The 19,111-nt window shown below is 38.6% G+C and overlaps 1 long non-coding RNA gene and 2 other non-coding genes across 5 annotated transcripts; all 3 read left to right on the top strand.

The window, feature by feature from the left end:
* The first annotated feature begins 1,736 nt into the window (after positions 1–1,736).
* On the top strand, positions 1,737–18,094 carry LOC132239485 (uncharacterized). Of its 3 annotated transcripts, XR_009454065.1 has the most exons (6): positions 1,737–1,922; positions 10,517–10,690; positions 13,312–13,388; positions 14,648–14,773; positions 15,557–15,628; positions 17,171–18,094. It is a non-coding gene; the product is annotated as an uncharacterized LOC132239485 (long non-coding RNA). The 3 variants fall into 3 exon arrangements; XR_009454061.1 differs by lacking the exon at positions 15,557–15,628; XR_009454063.1 differs by lacking the exons at positions 1,737–1,922; positions 15,557–15,628 and adding an exon at positions 6,053–6,237.
* LOC132225216 (small nucleolar RNA SNORD126) lies at positions 13,577–13,653 on the top strand. The gene has a single exon (XR_009450819.1). It is a non-coding gene; the product is annotated as a small nucleolar RNA SNORD126 (small nucleolar RNA).
* LOC132225152 (small nucleolar RNA SNORA79) lies at positions 16,521–16,667 on the top strand. The gene has a single exon (XR_009450801.1). It is a non-coding gene; the product is annotated as a small nucleolar RNA SNORA79 (small nucleolar RNA).
* Positions 18,095–19,111: the final 1,017 nt, after the last annotated feature.

Raw genomic sequence — 19,111 nt, 5'->3', positions numbered from 1 at the left:
ATTTGGTGACATTTTAGGTCAGGGGCTCCTCAATGTTTGGGTGGAGCTTTCTTTGTATACTAGACGCCGAGCTAAGTGCTTTACTTTGCATGCACAAATTCACTTAATCTTCATGAGGATAACAGAGTATTTAATGCTTACTACATTAATTCTCACAACACCCTATAGCGTAGGTATTGTCCTCATTTTACATCTGTGAAAATTGATCTTTAGAGAAATTTCACTGACTTATTAAATGTTATGCAGTGTATTTGCGGTGGCTCAAACAACAGAAATATGCCATCTCACTTGCCTTTACCTAAAGGCTAGAAAGAAATCCAAGATAAAGGTGTCGGCAGAATTTTTTTTCAAGATCTCTCGTTGGATGGTAGATGGCTTTCTTCTTCCTGTATTTTCCCGTGCATGGTCTTCCCTTTGTGTGTGTCTGTGTTCTAGTCTCCTCTTTTTATAAGGACACTAGTGATATTGGATTAGGGCCCACTTACATGGCCTATTGCACTTTAATTACTTCTTTAAAGTCATTGCCTCCAAATACAGTCTTATTCGGAGGTACTGGGAGTTAAAACTTCACCATATGCATGGGGGAGAGGGGGCAGGTGGTGCACAATTAAGGCCATAACAGAGTGATTGATAATTTTCTTAGGTTTTATTTAGACAATGCAAGAAAACAGAAAGATAACATATTTGACTATTCTTAAAGAAGAAAATTAAAGAATTTGAGACAAAGCCCAAAGGAAAGCTGCGGAGTGTTTAAAAGTTGAATGAAATGTGCTTAACATATAAAGAGCTGTCCAAAAGTCATAAGAAAAATCAAAACCTCTGTAGATAAGTGGACAAAGGTATAAACAGTTTGTATTATAAGCAAGCACATGGAAAAAATGTTCAGACTCACATGGGATAAAAATGCAAATTCATATTCCACAGAGCAACTGACCTACTCTCTTCAATAAGTTATTGTAATGAGAAAAAAATAATAAGGTAGGCACTTTTTTAGATTAAAAGAGACGTTTGAGTATAGCAACGAAATGCAGCATTAGATATTTGGGTGCTGGTTTAAACAAGCCAGCAATAAAAGACCTTTTGAGGATATGTAGGTATAGACTGAGTATTAGATGACTTCAGGGAATTACTTATTAGATGTGATGATGGTATTATAGTTAGGATTTAAAAATGCATGTGTGGCTCTGTGGTTGAGCATCCACCCATGAACCAGGAGGTCATGGTTCGATTCCAGTTGGGGCACAGGCCCCGGTTGCAGGCTGATCCCCAGTGGAGGGCGTGTGGAAGGCAGCCGATCAATTATTCTCTCTCATCATTGATGTTTCTATCTCTTCCTCTCCCTTCCTCTCTCTGAAATCAATAAAAACATTTTTTTTAAAAAAAAAATGCATGCTATAGTATTTAGGGATAAAATGTCATTATATTTGGAACTTGCTTTAAAATACTTCAGTCAAAATGATCAAATAGGGCAAAATACAAATAATTGTTAAATTTAGGTAATAGGCCTATAGATATTCATTATATTCTTTTTCCTGTATGCTTATAATAGTCATAATAAATTTTAAAATACAACAAAAATGACAAATTAATCAAAATAAGTATAACTAAAGAGAATTAACTGTGCCAATGAAGACTTTTTATCCTAATAAGTGTTCGTTTTAAGTGGTATCACTGATTTTGATGTGGTATTCCTAAGATTTATTTAAATTTCTCTTTTATCTGTGTTCTAGAACAACAGATTAAAATGACAGGAAAATTGTTGGATGACTACCTGCCATGACCTGCCCAGTTAGGAACTTGATCAGACCACCCTGTGTGGTCACTTTTGGTCACTGAGCTTATCAGGCCTGCCTTGTGGCCCCATGAGCTTGTCAGGATTATTGTATAGCTCCCTTTTCATTCACAATTTTTAGGGTGTAAATGTGAGTTTTACTGCTTAGCCTTGTAATTATTATATTCCTATGTTTTTAAGGAGCTTAAATCATTAGAAAAAATGCAATATTTTAAATTTGTGATTGTAATTAATTATTTAAAATGTTTGAGTGTTTGTAATTTATAAAGCACATTAAAACAAGATACCATTTCGAGGAGAACCAAGATGGCGGCATAGGTTAACGCCGGAGTTTGCTGCTTTGAACAACTACTTCAAAAGTGAAACCAAAAAACGGAAGGGACATCACCCAGAACCACAGGAACGCTGGCTGAGTGGAAGTCCTACAACTAGGAGGAAAGAGAAACGCACACGGACACTCAGAGGAGGCGCAGTGCTGAAGTCAAATTCTGAGGTGCGGAGTGCGTGGAGCGGGCTGGCGGCGGAGGGCGCGGTTGTTGTTTTCAATCGGGAGGGAGTCGCAGACCCTGAGCACCAGATCCGGGCGAGTCTTTAGGGACCCAGACTCAAACGGGAGAAGCGGGACTGTCTGGCTTCGGTCAGAGCGAGGGCAGCTTTCTCTCCGAGCTTTGCAGCGGGTGCTGGGACTCAGAGAGGCAGAGCCCCTGGGAATAGGACTGAGAGCCGCCATAACTGCTCTCTCCGGCCCACCCTGTTGATCCTGTGCGACCCACCCCGCCCAAGCCCTGCACAGAGGCATTTGCCGGATAGCCTCAGGCAAAGGCTAGATTAGCACCTCCCTAGAGGACAGAAGTTCTCTCACTGCTGACACAGCTGATTCTCATAGCCACTTGGCCTGGAGGTCAAACCCTCCCTGGAATTAGCTACAACAATCAAGATTTAACTATAAGACTGCGAACAAAGACCACTAGGGGGTGCACCAAGGAAGCATAACAAAATGTGGAGACAAAGAAACAGGACAAAGTTGTCAATGGAAGATATAGAGTTCAGAACCACACTTTTAAGGTCTCTCAAGAACTGTTTAGAAGCTGCCGATAAACTTAATGAGATCTACACGAAAACTAATAAGACCCTCGATCTTATATTGGGGAACCAACTAGAAATTAAGCACACACGGACTGAAATAACGAATAATATACAGACGCCCGACAGCAGACCAGAGGAGCGCAAGAATCAAGTCAATGATTTGAAATGCGAGGAAGCAAAAAACATCCAACCAGAAAAGCAAAATGAAATAAGAATCCAAAAATGCGAGGATAGTGTAAGGAGCCTCTGGGACAGCTTCAAGCGTACCAACATCAGAATTATAGGGGTGCCAGAAGATGAGAGAGAGCAAGATATTGAAAACCTATTTGAAGAAATAATGACAGAAAACTTCCCCCACCTGGTGAAAGAAATGGACTTACAGGTCCAAGAAGCGCGGAGAACCCCAAACAAAAGGAATCCAAAGAGGACCACACCAAGACACATCATAATTAAAATGCCAAGAGCAAAAGATAAAGAGAGAATCTTAAAAACAGCAAGAGAAAGAAACTCAGTTACCTACAAGGGAATACCCATACGACTGTCAGCTGATTTCTCAACAGAAACTTTGCAGGCCAGAAGGGAGTGGCAAGAAATATTCAAAGTGATGAATACCAAGAACCTACAACCAAGATTACTTTATCCAGCAAAGCTATCATTCAGAATTGAAGGTCAGATAAAGAGCTTCACAGATAAGGAAAAGCTAAAGGAGTTCATCACCACCAAACCAGGATTATATGAAATGCTGAAAGGTATCCTTTAAGAAGAGGAAGAGGAAGAAAAAGGTAAAGATACAAATTATGAACAACAAATATGCATCTATCAACAAGTGAATCTAAGAATCAAGTGAATAAATAATCTGATGAACAGAATGAACTGTAGATTATAATAGAATCAGGGACATAGAAAGGGAATGGACTGACTATTCTTGGGGGGGGGAAGGGGTATGGGAGATGTGGGAAGAGACTGGACAAAAATCGTGCACCTATGGATGAGGACAGTGGGTGGGGAGTGAGGGCGGAGGGTGGGGCGGGAACTGGGAGGAGGGGAGTTATGGGGGGGAAAAAAGAGGAACAAATGTAATAATCTGAACAATAAAGATTTAATTAACAAAAAAAAAATAAAATTTAAAAAAAAATAAAATAAAACAAGATACCATTTCTATGGATTTACCAGCACTACTCATATTGCTGTGGTGTCATATATTGGGTAATATATAATTAAGCATTTATCAAGTCCTAGTTTCAGCCAGGCCTGTAGAATAAATAGGCTGTCTTTGATCACACAGTTATAGTACAGAGAGTATTATTTAACAAACAGTACAATCAGCATAGGAGGCTATGCAGACAGTTCCGGAGCCCAAAAGGACAAAGTTATGCTCTGCAAGCAACTTCAGAGCTCAAGCTGCAAAAATCCAAATTTTGGGCCACAATTTATGATACTGGTATTAAAGCTCTTACAAGTCCTCAATAGGTATTACTGGCACCATGCTACAGAGGAGAAAATTGAGTCTCAGTGATTTTTAAGGAATTTATTCCAGACTGCAGCTAGAAAGTATCCTGGAATATCTGTGTACAGCACCTTGAAATAGAGGTTTTCCTTTGCTACTATAAGGTAGAAAAAAGTTTTCCTCCTTCCCATTAGGGCCCCTGGCTAAGCTTAAAAATTAAACTTACAAAGACAGATTAACAGGAGAAAAGCATACAAAGTTTATTGAATTTTTACATGGACTTGGGAGACTTCACAAGAGAATGAAGATCCAAAGAAGTGTCTAGAACAGGAAACTTTTATACCTTCTTTCTAGACAATGATAAGTTTGTAAAGAATTGACAAGTCAGCCAGTGTCAATTTGGCTCAGTAGATAGAGTATAGGCCTGCGGACCAAAGGGCCCCGGGTTTGATTCGGGTCAAGGGCACATACCTTGGTTGCAGGCTCCTCCCCGCCCCGGCCCTGGCCAGGGTTTGTGCAAGAGGCAACCAATCGATGTGTTTCTCTTACATTGATGTTTCTCTCTGTCTTGCCCTCTCTCTTCTACTCTCTCTAAAATCAATGGAAAAATAGCCTCGCAGGAGGATTTAAAATAATAATAATAATAATAATAATAATAATAATAATAATAATAAAAGAATTGGCCCTGATTGGTTTGGCTCAGTGGATAGAGTGTTGGCCTGGGGACTGAAGGTTCGATTCCAGTCAAGGGCATGTACCTTGGTTGCAGGCACATCCCCAGTAGGGGGTGTGCAGGAGGCAGCTAATTGATGTTTCTCTCTCATCAATGTTTCTGACTCTCTATTCCTCTCCCTTCCTCTCTTTAAAAAAATCAATAAAATATATTTAAAAAAGAAGAATTGACAAGTCAAAGGTGTAGGAGCTAGGGGTAGTAAATGGTGAAAAAGTAACTAGAAAGGAAAGGGTTAGTTTAGCAAGGTTTGCTTATACAGCTAAATTTTATTTCAAAGCCTAGGCCTTTAACCACCCATGTTTTAACCACTGAGCGTGTTAACTTAAATGTTACCCGGAAGGTAAGTTCTAAGGTGAACAGATTTAGATTGTTTATAATGCAACCATGCATAAATTAACCATGTTGACGTCACAAAGGATAGGAAATTATCCTAAGTAGGGATGGGGAACTTCTGGCCTGTGAGTTAAGCCCCCTGAAATCATTTGGCCTGCCCTGCCAAGGCATTAGGGGTGAGTTAATGAAATGTTTGACCAAATATAGCAGGTTAATTTTTAAGGTGGTAATTTTGTATGGCCCACAAACGGTGTTATAAATAGCCACGTGGGCCTTGGCAGAAAAAAGGTTCCCCACCCCTGATTCTAACGGCATGAAAATGACTGCAATAGGCCCATCTAAACAAGAATATTTATTAGTAGCCTGAATTAGCCCGTGTTTGCTTGTACCTACATTAACTCAAAAGGAAACTTGGTTTAAAAAGTTCACGCTAGCCCTGACTGGTTTGGCTCAGTGGATAGAGCATCGGTCTCTGGACTCAAGGGTCCAGGGTTCGATTCTGGTCAGGGGCATGTGCCTTGGTTGTGGACACATCCCCAGTGGGGGCGTGCAGAAGGCAGCTGATCGATGTTTCTCTCTCATTGATGTTTCTAGCTCTCTATCCCTCTCCCTTCCTCTCTGTAAAAAATCAATCAAAAAAAAGTTCACCCTAAAACAATTCAGGTAGCCTTATTGGTTCATTAAGAGATAAGTTGGTGAAGGAGGGGTTTGTGTTATTTTAGTACCTTTTAAGGTAGAAGAGGAGGGCATCGGCCTTTAACTCATTAGCCAATCAGGTTCTGAGGCCCCTTCTTAAAGCCACTTCCTGTCTCTCCACTTTCTCTCTCTCCTGTTGGTGATAGACTGGTAAGTGTGCTCTTAATTTTGTCCCCTAATTGTTTTGAATATCTGTTCCATTTGGGCCATGTTTCCTGGTGGCAGGCCTTTATTTCAAGACAGAATTGGAGTATGTGTGTGTGTGAGGCATAAGGCGATTCAGTTGGGCTGTGGCGATGGGAGGAAGGCAGTGAAATGCTCTGCCTGGCTTGTTTCCACGTGGGCTTCTGCAGTCCTGGGTCTGTCTTCCTTCCCGAGACTGGTGACCTAGGAACAATAGACTTGGCTTTATGCACACAGTGCATGTGTTCCTGGAAAACACCTGGGTTCATTTTACTTGAAGAAAAAGGTGTTGCTATTAGCCTAGTGCTGGTTTGAATGTTATCTCCCTGGCTGAGAGGGCAGGTCTTGGGAGGAGTTCAGGCCAGTACATTTTAATTTTTCTGTGCCTGCAGGGCCCGGGTCCTTACTGGGCTTGTGGGAGCTGCAGCAGATGTTGTCTTTGCCCAGAGCCTTCCAGCTTTCTTAGTGAGACTAAGCAGCAAACTCTGAAGCCAGATGATTTCTGTGAGCTCCACGAGAGCTCCCGATTTTAATGTCCTCACGGTGGTGAGGGTGCCCTAAAAAGCTTAGGATATACTAAAAAAGATCAGGGGCCTAGCTTGGTGTAAGCCTAAATCAAATTCATGCCACACTTTACCATTCCAGTGACCTTTGTGAGTGAGTGAGGGTCAGCTTTTATTTTATTTTATTTTTTTAAAATTGATTTTAGAGAGGAGAGGAGAGAGGCCACAGTTGCTGTTCCACTCATTGGTTGATTCTTGTATGTGCCCTGACTAGGGATCGAACCCACAACCTTGACATATGCAGCTGACACTATGTAACCAACTGAACTACTCAGTCAGAGGCTCAGCTTTTGAGGATCAAAATATATGAAGGCCAGGCATTAGTTGGTGTATAATAAATGTTAGGTAACTTTTAAAAGTAAGCGATACATTTTTTTTAGTATATCTTTTTCTCATAAAATGTTTTGCCTAGTGTCTTTGAGTATAATTTCACCCAATTCCCATTTTTCTCTTTAATATACATTAGTTTGAATAAAATGTATGTGTTTGTTATCCTTACAGGCAAAGGGTGTAAGAAAGACACCTGTATGGAATTTTAATAATTCTCAAGCATTGTTAAATTAATGTTATTTTTTGAATAGGTAATACATTTACATGGTTCAAAATTCAAAAGGATCAAAGTATATACAATGCAGTCCTAAGCCAGTTTATTCCCCTCCCCCATAACAGTGTTAGCAGTTTCTTGTGTATTCTTCCTGAGATATTTTATGCAGATATAAGCAGATATATGTACTTTCCCTCCCCTCTTCTATATGCATACACTATCATGTACCTTACTTTTTCAACTTAAGATTTCCAAATGACTAAATATAGAGTGACTGCATTCTTTATAATGGTTACATAGTAATCAAATGTATGTGCATAACCATCATTTATTTAATCTTTTATAATTGGACATTTAAGTAGCTTTCAATGTTATTTCCTCCAAATTGAATAGCCTTATACATAACTCAGTTGTCACATCCGACATTTCAGTTCAGTTTTGCTATATACTTGTTTATAAGGACTTTCTATGCATGCTTTCTGTTAGTTATATTTATTTTGTGCACATAGCAATGACTAGAAACCAGCACCATAAATATCTTGATTGAGCAATAAAGAGTTTTCTATTAAAAGCAACACCAGCCCTAGCTGGTTTCGATCAGTGGATAGAGCATTGGCCTGCGGATTGAAGGGTCCCAGGTTTGATTCTAGCCAAGGGCACATGCCCAGGTTGTGGGCTTGATCCCCAGTAGGGGGCATGCAGGAGGCAGCCAATCAATGGTTCTCTTTCATCATTGATGTTTCTAGCTCTCTCCCTCTCCCTCTCTGAAATCAAGAAAAAGATATTTTTTTTAAAAAAAGCAACACCATACTGGTGGTTTTTTTTTTTTCCTGGCTTTTTTTATTATTATTATTTATTGCTTAAAGTATTACAAAGGGTATTACATATGTGTCCATTTTATCCCCCCGCCCTAGACAGTCCCCTAGCCTCCCCTATCCCCCAGTGTCTTATGTCCATTGGTTATGCTTATATGCATGCATACAAGTCCTTTAGTTGATCTCTTACCCCCCTACCTCCTGCCCCCCAACCCTCTCCGGCCTTCCCGCTGCAGTTTGACAATCTGTTTGAGGCAGCTCTGCCTCTGTATCTATTATTGTTCAAAAGTTTATAATGGTCTCTATTATCCATGAATGAGTGAGATCATGTGGTATTTTTCCTTCATTGACTGGCTTATTTCACTTAGCATAATGCTCTCCAGTTCCATCCATGACGTTGCAAATGGTAAGAGTTCCTTCCTTTTTAGAGCAGCATAGTATTCCATCGTGTAGATGTACCACAGTTTTCTAAACCATTCATCTACTGATGGGCACTTAGGCTGTTTCCAGATCTTAGCTATGGTGAATTGTGCTGCTATGAACATAGGGGTGCATATATCCTTTCTGATTGGTGTTTCCGGTTTCTTGGGATATATTCCTAGAAGTGGGATCACAGGGTCAAATGGGAGTTCCATTTTCAGTTTTTTAAGGAAACTCCATACTGTCTTCCATAGTGGCTGCAGCAGTCTGCATTCCCACCAGCAGTGCACAAGTGTTCCTTTTTCTCCACATCCTCTCCAGCACTTGTCGTTTGTTGATTTGTTGATGATAGCCAGTCTGACAGGTGTGCATACTGGTGGTTTTAATGTGAGTACATTTTTAAAGTCCTGAGAGAAGGCTAAGATCGTGTCTTGTGAAACATCTACTTTTCCAGTCAGGCTTTGCTGATGGGGAGAAAAATTAGTTTATTTCCGGTGGAAGTATGCTTTTGTTCAGTAATTTTATATAGACTACACTGGAATCTTCACTGTTAAGTAGGAAATGAGGGAAAGTTTTTCTTAAAATATGCCAAATCTTGGATTTGGAAGGGGCCTTATCAGCGTATCAGTGACTTTCTTAGCTTCAAGACTGTTATGAAAAGTGAAATTTTTAGGCAGAATACCTGCATTTCTATTCATTAAGGTGGTTGAGTTTGGATACTTTATAGAAACAACATATTAAACATTAAAATATTTTATATTTTGCCTCATTCTTTACAACAGTTATAAGAGGTAGGTGGTATTTGTCCTCATTGTACAGAAAGGGAATCTGAGGCCTGGCCGATGTGGCTTAGTTGAGCATCGACCTATGAACCAGGAGGTCATGGTTCGATTCCGGGTCAGAGCACATGCCCTGGGTTGTGGGCTCTACATCCTGTAGGGGATATGCAGGAGGCAGCTGATTGATGATTCTCTCTCATCATTCATGTTTCTCTCTCTCCCTCCCTCTCCCTTCTTTGAAATCAATAAAAATATATTTAAAAAAGAAAAAAAGGGGAGGGGAATCTGAGGCTTAGGGAAATTGCATAATTTCTATAAGGTCACAGAAAATATGTAGGGGACCCAAGATTCAAATTCAGTTCTGTCCAACTTACATCCATTATCTCAACTATTAAGCTAAGTTGCCTATCATTTAGTCTCTAACCTTGCTTGCATTACTTGTAAAATGGAGATGACATGGTACTTGCAAAAAGGTAATATCTGAAAAGTGCTTTATATATTCAAGATAGGCAAAGTATGAAATAAAATATCAAGTTAACAGGGTAGAAGGTCTTTACTTCCACTTGCATCCTGATTTCAAATTAATCCTGTTTGCTGTTTTGACCCAACGCCCTCGGTCCTATATTTTTATTTGTTCCACCAGCAATGGGACTGGGTGAAATGGTGGTCTCTTGGAATAAACTTCATGATCAGTGATGTTTCTGACCTCACCACTTTTATTTCATATATGCTCTGAGTGCCTACCTCCTGCACTGAGAGGTTATAACAATCACTGTTCTTGGCTAAATTACCTGACAGTGCATGGGGAACAAAACAGTCTGCCCAGCTAGCATGGCTCAGTGGTTAAGCACTGAACTATGAACCAGGAGGTCACGGTTTGATTGCTAGTGGAGGCACATGCCAGGGTTGCAGGCTCGAACTCCAGTAATGACGTGCAGGAGGCAGCCAATTGGTGATTCTCATCACTGATGTTTATATCTCTCCCTCTCCCTTCCTTTCTGAAATCAATAAAAATATATTTAAAAACAAAAAACACTTGGGAGTCTGTTCTGAGAGTAGTGCCCTGTAGAGCTAGCTCTAAAAGAGAACTATGCCAAGCAACCAATTTATTTTCCTTTGCTTCAGGTTAAAGATGGGATCCACTGAAGAAGAAAGACCTGGGTCTTCAGCACCCTGTGTGCTAGCCCAGAAGTGTTATTTGAAAGCCTCTGTTACATCTGGTGCAGACCCCCTAAACAAGTGGACTTGCATTTGGACATTCTCAGCAGGAATGGTTATAGGCTGATAGGACCATAAAGGGTAGGTACTTCAACTATCATTGTTCTCTGTCACACGTATATGTGTCTTTTCTATCAAAAAAAGATAGGAGGGCCCTGGCTGGTTGGTTGAGCATCATCCTGTGCACCGAAAGGTTTCTAGTTGGCTTCCCAGTCAGGGCACATGCCCAGGTTTTCTAACTCATCCCGAGTCGGGGTGAGAGACAGTCAATCAATGTTACTTGCTCTCTCTTCCTTTCTCTCTCTCTCTCTCTCATCAATAATACAGAAACAAAAATTATTTAAAGAAAACAACCCCTCAAAAGATAGGTTTTGTGAGTTGCTGTAGTATTCCAAATTGCTAGACACACAGTAGGCACTGAGTAAAATTGAGTGGCAGTATAATTACACATAAGCATCAGTTGATTATTAACAATTTTTATATATGTTCACATATATAAAATGAACCCTTTGGCCATGAGCTCCAGTACTTTGAAGCACTTCTTACAGGGAACAAAATGAGTGGGTCATAGATTGTTTATGGGGTATTTACAAAATATTTACTTTATACTAAGTAAATACTCGGTAAATGTGAAGTGGCCTTCATGTGGTAGAATGACACTTGCTGAAGCATGACTGGAATTTGGGAAAGGCATCACATTTGACATTAGGATTTATGTTGTAGGTTTTGTGCTATGTGGTAAGACCAAAGACCAGGCCCTTTGCACTCAGGATTTTGTGACATGAGACAAATAGAGAAGTTGCACCTTTAAATCTATAATTATTCTCCTGTAAGATGTATTTGGATCATGGAGTTTTGAGGTGGACATTACACCTATGGAAACCTCTGACTTTATGTCTTGCTTTCTGACTACATTCCCTTAGCTAATCTCAAATGCTGCTGTTCTGAAAACATTTTGCATAATTATAAAGTCTTTAACTATAGGACAGCAAAGGAGTAAAATAACACTTTGATTATATCTCATTACATTCTAAAGCAAACCATCTTCTGTAGCTCTGCTTATTTCATGTTGAAGTGAAAATAGGGAGTTTTGACAGAACTGCATTTAAATCCTAGCTCTTAATAGCTAGGTGATGTTAGGAAATTTATTAAACTTCTCTGAGCCTAAAATTTTCTTATAAATAAGAGGTTGTTATAAAGTTTGGATAATATGGTTTCTATAGTTTTATCAACTTACTTTAGTCAGACCTATCCTTCAAGGCACCACTGTTCAACAGAACTTTCTGTGACAGAAATGTTCTATATTTGTAATTTCCAATATGGTAACCATTAGCCAAATGTGGATATTAAGCAATTAAAAAGTGACTGACTGAAGAACTTTGTCTTTTAACTTAATTTTAATTTGCATGGCTGTGTGGTATAACATACTGGACAGTGCAGTTTTTAAAAATTGAGATATAAGTGATATGATATAACATTAGTTTCCAGTGTACAGCATGACTTGATATTTGTATTGCAAAATAAAATGATCATCATGGTAAATCTGGTTAAGATCCATCACTACTCCCAGTTATAATTTTTTTCTTGTGATGGAGAACTACTCTCAGCAACTCTCAAACACACAATACAGTATTGCTTTAAGTGCAATTTTGAGGCTCATTCAAGACCTACCATTTTCTTCATGAAGCGTTCCTTGCCCAATGATTCTTTACATTACTTATTGTCTCTACCACTTAGTTGGTCCTTACCATGGACATTAATTTTCATGAATCTTATCTCTCCAATTAGATTGTCTTTGAGGTTATGAAGTTTTAAATCTTTACATTGCTGCATGAAAAGGAACATGGAAAAATATACTTGTAATATTTTTAGTTAATAAGTTTTAAATAATTAAATGTAAGAGAAAAAATTTCCTAGTTAGTAAATGAGGTGAAGAATAGGGAATAGTCTGAAAGTTGCCTGCATCCATGAACTTATTGTCTAGTATGCTTCACCTGAAAATTCAGATTACACTCAAGCTCTGGAAGAGGAAATGAGTTTCTTATATTGCCATCTTGTGGCCAATGTGGGCTTCAAGTGATGGGAATTCAATTTTGCTTTGTCAAGGGAAGGTTTATTGTGATAAAAAGTTTACTAATAGTAACGGCTAAATATAATCTATATTGGCTCAAATGAAATTGAAACATGATTTGGAAAACTATTTTGGATTTCCTTCTCATTTACCTGAATCTTAGATTTCCTTCCTTTAAAAAATTTTTTTAAAGGGAGTTTTGTAAATGTAATGACTGGTTACATGTGTTCTGCAGTCACACACCCACAGGGTTGAGAAGCTGACAGTAACCCATGTCATTTTTACTTCATCTCCCTGCATTTGTTCCCATGACTGCCAAGCTCTCAGCCAGCACACGGCTCTTGTTTTGCATACCTGTTTACTTATTGAGAGACTGTTGGCTATTATAGCCTTTCAGAGGATGATGGTTAGACTTATCTTATAGTTTTACCCAAACTTTGAGCATTTGATGACATCCTGCAAATAGATGGGTCAATTTATAATAGTGAATGGAGATTTAAGTAAAAGAATGAGCAGTTTTCCTTGATGTAATTTTCTTTGATGCTGTATGGGTGTGATTTGGTGTGGAATAGGCTGGTGTACATTCAAGTCTTGTATTTGTAACCTTTGTGTATTTTTTTTAATTTTCCAGAGATGATGCTAGATAGTTGATAGATCCTATAGTTCAACTTCATCCTAGTTAGAAGCTGGATTCATCTGACATCAGAGGTAAGTGTGAAAGAAAAAATCTTCATTTTTACCTCATTTGGATTTCTAATCACCCAGCAAGTTTTGGGGCTCAGTGTTCTTAGTGGCTGAAATTTGATCGTTGAAAGGCCTTAGTTCTAACCTCAACAATGTTTTCCTGCTTTAGGGACAAGGAGCTGGTGTTGGTTTTCCCTTCACCAGTCATTTACAGTTTGCCATGATGAAATGCATGTTAAGTCCGTGTTTCAGCTGATTATCCTGATTAAACACATGCTCTGAGCAGACTAAAGCTAGGGCAAACACCTGGAATTGAATTCTGCTTCTTGGGATACTTACTGGGATCTATCCCATGATCCCAAGTAATTCCTAAATCTTTATGAATTTGATATTACAATACTTCATTGTGCTATGATCTCTTGACCAAAAAAAAAAAAAAATCTCTCTGAGATAGAGAGAAATTAGATCAAGAATTTTTCATTAGTTGGTTGGATGTCATCCCCTGCACTGAAAGGTTGTCAGTTTGATTCTGGTCAGGGCACATGTTCAGGTCTCTGGATTCCAGGTGTGGGGTGTGCAGGAGCAGCCCATCAGTGTTTCCCTCTCACATTGATGTTTCTCTCTCTTCCTCTCCTTTCCTCTCTCTGTAAAATATCAATTTAAAAAAAACCTTAAAAAAAGAATTTTTAATCTAAAAATTCAAACAGTAGAGAAAAAGCACTGATAACTGGTATAGTTCCATCAACCACTTAGCAGTTTTTAACTAATCACTATTTCAGTAGTCTATAAGATTAAGAGAATCCATGTGTTGGTTAAATCAATTTTGTCAAAATCATATAATGCAACACTATACAGTCACTTAAAAGTTATGGTACAGGTTTACCTTTGTTGAAATGAAAGGGTATTTATAATACATTAAGTAAAAAACAAGTTACAGAGCCATACAAATAATCCTTTTCTGCTTAAAACATTTGTATGTACTTACTGAGAAATCATCTGAAAGGATATATTCAAATACTAGGCGTTATTGTCTCTAGAATTGGGTTCTATGGGTGATCTTGTTAACCTGTATTTTCTGATTTCATTATATTTATGTGCTATATAATTTTAAAAGTTACATTTAAGCAACCTATATAAGACAGGCTTGTATTTTTTACCTGTACCTGAATGTTTCAGCAAGGAAAGGGGGATTCACATAAGGGTGAAAAATAGGAACTACAAATAATTCAAACTAACATCAGCTCTTACAGTACTGTTTTAGCTTTTGGCTATGTCTTTTGCAGAAATGAAATTTCAGGAGACCAAAACTAGATCTGAGTTTCTTTATAGAAACTTCTTTCCCAGCCTTGAAACTTGGATGCTATGAGTCCTGGACATGCAATAGATGATGACAACATTTTCCTGTTATGGTAAGGATTATGCTGAAATTGAGAAGCTTTGACATACATGTGAATCTTTGAAAATTCTGCATTGTGACAAGGCTAGTTCTTATAAGGTGCTACAAGTTTAATTTTTAAAAAAAGTCAATTAAAGATGTTGAGAGGTGGAATAGTATAGTAGTTATATATGGGTTCTGGAGTCAGACTAGGTTCAAACCCTTCCTCTATCACTTAACCAGCTATGTAACCTTGGCAAATTTCTTAGTATCTCAGTGTGTGTCTATATCTTAGAAGAAGATATTCCTAGTATCTGACTCAAAGGAATAGTGCTTGACTTTGAAGATTAGATAATAAGTGTGGGGCTTAGAATATTAAGCATATGGTAAATGCTCAGTAGATGCTAGATATTTTATCAATGCCCATGTGTACATTTATCTTATCTTAGACTTTGCATTACCTGGCAATTTCTTATCAATATATATAAAACACTAATATGCAAATATTAATAGAGACTACTCCCATTCCAGAGAGGCCATAAACCTTCCCCAGACAAAGTTATCAGTGCTGGCACCAGGCCAGACCTTTGGTCGAGGTCCCAAAGCCCCCAGCACATAGGGCTCTTTAAGAACTTGCAGAGGGGACCAGAAAACCCCATATTTGGGAGACAAAGAAGGTATAAAGATATAAATAGGGAAACATCCTTCATGTTGGGGCCCAGAATTTAAAATATAGTTTTCTCTCTGCCTGCGCATAATAATAATAATAATAATAATAATAATAATAATAATAAAAGTGTAACTCCATCTCTCTAAGTGTTTCTTGGTTCTTCTCCAGTCTTTTGTAACAGAACAACCGGTTGCTATGATGTGTGCTGACCATCAGCAGGTGTGAGTGGGGCTGGCACCGTCAGCGCCACATGGGAGGGCGGCGGTGGGAGCGGGGCTGCTGGCAGACAGGAGACTGGGGGCCACAGTGAGTGGGGCTGGGCGGGAGTGCAGAGGATGGGCCAAGACCCACCCCTGTGCCCACTGTAGCCTCACAGCCCACAGTTCCTTTCAAGGTGCATGAATTTGTGCACTGGGTTCCTAGAATCTGCATAAGAGGTTGTTGGAGATTCTTTGTTCACTGCTTATCTGTATCTTCCAATTAGCCTATCCCTCATTATCTTTTACCCTAAAGCCTACTTTAATTCCAGAATTAGAGTCAAAATCTGTGTATTCCTATATAATTGTTCCAGTAACATTTTCTTTAGTTGTTTTTGCCACTAATTTATTTATCATCGAGTTCCTCATTTTGCCTCTCTAGCTGGACTAATTGATATTTAATGGTTCTTTGAGTTCTTGGCTGACCATAAAAATTTAGATGTAGTGATTCCTATAAGAGTCACTTGATGTTTTTAATAAATACTTCTTAGACCAGTGGTTCTCAACCTTCCTAATGCCATGACCCTTTAATACAGTTCCTCATGTTGTGGTGACCCCCAACCATAAAATTATTTTTGTTGCTACTTTATAACTGTAATTTTGCTACTGTTATGAATTGTAATGTAAATATCTGATATGCAGGATGTATTTTCATTGTTACAAGTTGAATATAATTAAAGCATAGTGATTAAGTACAAAAACAATATGTGATTATATAGGTGTTTTCCGATGGTCTTAGGCGACCCCTGTGAAAGGGTCGTTTGACCCCCCAAAGGGGTCGCGACCCACAGGTTGAGAACCGCTGTCTTAGACCATTTATTAAAATGTTTGTTAAGATGATTGGAGATAAACTCTGATGGCTGTTCCTCTCACTGCTTGTAGCCTTAAGTAGTGGGATTTTAGTCCATCATATATCTAAGCTGACTTGTCTTCACTCAGAGCACCATGGGATGGGTTGGCTGTCCATTAGTGCCTTCTGATTTTTGCGGAGTCAAACAATTATAAGCCAGGTGGTAACGTTGGATTAAAAAAAATTCATCTGTGATTAATAAAAAAAATTAATTTTAAAACATGAGGATATAATCTATAGAGAAATCTTTTTTTTTTTTTAAATATTTTATTGATTTTTACAGAGAGGAAGGGAGAGAGAGAGTTAGAAACATCGATGAGAGAGAAACATCGATCAGCTGCCTCCTGCACACCTCCTACTGGGGATGTGCCCACAACCAAGGTACATGCCCTTGACTGGAATCGAACCTGGGACCTTTCAGTCCGCAGGCCGACGCTCTATCCGCTGAGCCAAACCGGTTTCGGCTATAGAGAAATCTTTAATTGTAATAGTATTTGAATGACACTGATCTGGGCTATATGAGAAAGAGCTCTAGTAAATTGCTGAAACATACTATTCTGAAGTCATGCATTTTTAAATGGTTTACTCAGTTTTCTACTGAGTGATTGTTCCCTATTCAGGGCAATAGTAAAAACTTTTTTTTTTCTCTTGCAGTATGAAGGCGTAGATGGAAGCTGACTTTTCTCACCAAAAATGGCTTATAGAATCAACTTGAAAAACATGAGGCAGCAAACAAAGGAAAGAGTAAAATATTTATTTTATCATCCTTAAATTCTTTGCTAGATTGTAAACTTCATGAAAGCAGGATAACTTCCCTATCCTTAACACCTGGTCTATAATAAATACTCAAAAAAATAATTTTGAAGTGAATCAATTTTCATTAATTTTATTATTTTTTAATGCCTGGAAAATGGCAACCATTTTAATGGGATTTCAGCAAGACATTTAAATAGAAAAACTGGGAATTAATTTTGACTCTAATGTAAACTGTATATATAGGTGCATTAAACTCTCTGGGTACTAGTGAGTCTACTTAAAAATCTTTTTTTTGAAATAAAAATTACTTATTGATTTTTATTTATTTATTTTATATTTTTATTTATTTCAGAGAGGAAAGGAGAGGGAGAGAGAGATAGAAACATCAATGATGAGAGAGAATCATTGATTGGCTGCCTCCTGCACACCCCCTACTGGGGATTGAGCCCACAACCTGGGCATGTGCCCCTGGCTGGAACTGAACCTGGGACCCTTAAGTTCGCAGGCCAACGCTCTATCCACTGAGCCAAACTGGCTAGGGCACTTACTGATTTTTAGAGAGGGAGGAAGGGGAGAAAGAGAAACATCGATTTGCTCTTCCACTTACATATGCACTCATTGGTTGATTCCTGTATGTGCCTTGACTGGGTATCAAACCCATAACCTTGGCATATGAGAATGACCCTCTAACCCAGCCAGAACCTAAAACTTAATATCTGATTATGATGTTTGATCCTTTAAGAGGCAATAAAGAATGGTTGTGAAAACTATGTATGTGAGGAATAGATATGCAAAAGCTTACTGATATTTAATGGGCAATCTTTTTTTTTTTTTAAATATATTTTATTGATTTTTTACAGAGAGGAAGGGAGATAGATAGTCAGAAACATCGATGACAGAGAAACATCGACCAGCCGCCTCCTGCACATCCCCCACCGGGGATGTGCCCGCAACCCAGGTACACGCCCTTGACCGGAATCGAACCTGGGACCCTTCAGTCCGCAGGCCAACGCTCTATCCACTGAGCCAAACCGGTTTCGGCGAATGGGCAATCTTTTATTAACATTTTATAGCCTTATTAGATATTTATCTTTGGTTTAAATTGCACATACCAGTCAAGAATGGTTAAAAAGTCATTAATTTAAGGGGGGGAGAGGTGGAAGAGGGCATAGAGAGAATAAATGATGATGGGAAAAAATAAAGTGTTTTGGTGTTTTTTTTTAAGGCATTATTTCTGCTTTATATTTAAATAGAGGCCCAGTGCATGAAATTCGAGCATGGGTAGGGTCCCTAGGCCTGGCCATTGATTAAGGCCCATCGGGGCCTTCCTTCATTCTGCGCTACCCCCTGATGGCCAGCGTACATCATAGCGAGCAATCGAATCCTGGTTGAACTACTGAGGGGACACTTTGCATATTAGCTATATATATATATATATATATATATATATATATATATATATATATAAATATTCTCAGTTGTTCTGGCTAAATTACAGTACAGGGAATTTTTTGCCCCATATACTGTACTTATATCCATGAGAATGTAAAGTACATGCAAAGCGTGTAAAATACACATCCAAATATTGGAATTCTGCTATACTTCACTCTGGTTTGGAATATAGTTTAATACTCATACTTATACCAGAATCACACACATGCAACTATAATAACCTGTTGGAATATGAAGCCTGATCTTTTGAATGGATGATGCTAACAGTGTAATATTCAATGATAATGAGGGGAAAGTACTATCATAATATAGTTGATATCTATTCAAAATCAAACTTCATGGTAACTAGCATTTTTGAAAGGTGAAAGTAACCTGTGATTAAATGGT

Source organism: Myotis daubentonii, chromosome 1 (assembly GCF_963259705.1).
Source record: "Myotis daubentonii chromosome 1, mMyoDau2.1, whole genome shotgun sequence".
In the NCBI taxonomy this organism is placed as follows: domain Eukaryota; kingdom Metazoa; phylum Chordata; class Mammalia; order Chiroptera; family Vespertilionidae; genus Myotis; species Myotis daubentonii.
Note: the sequence above shows the minus strand (reverse complement) of the source record. Positions and strands in the feature narration are given on the sequence as shown.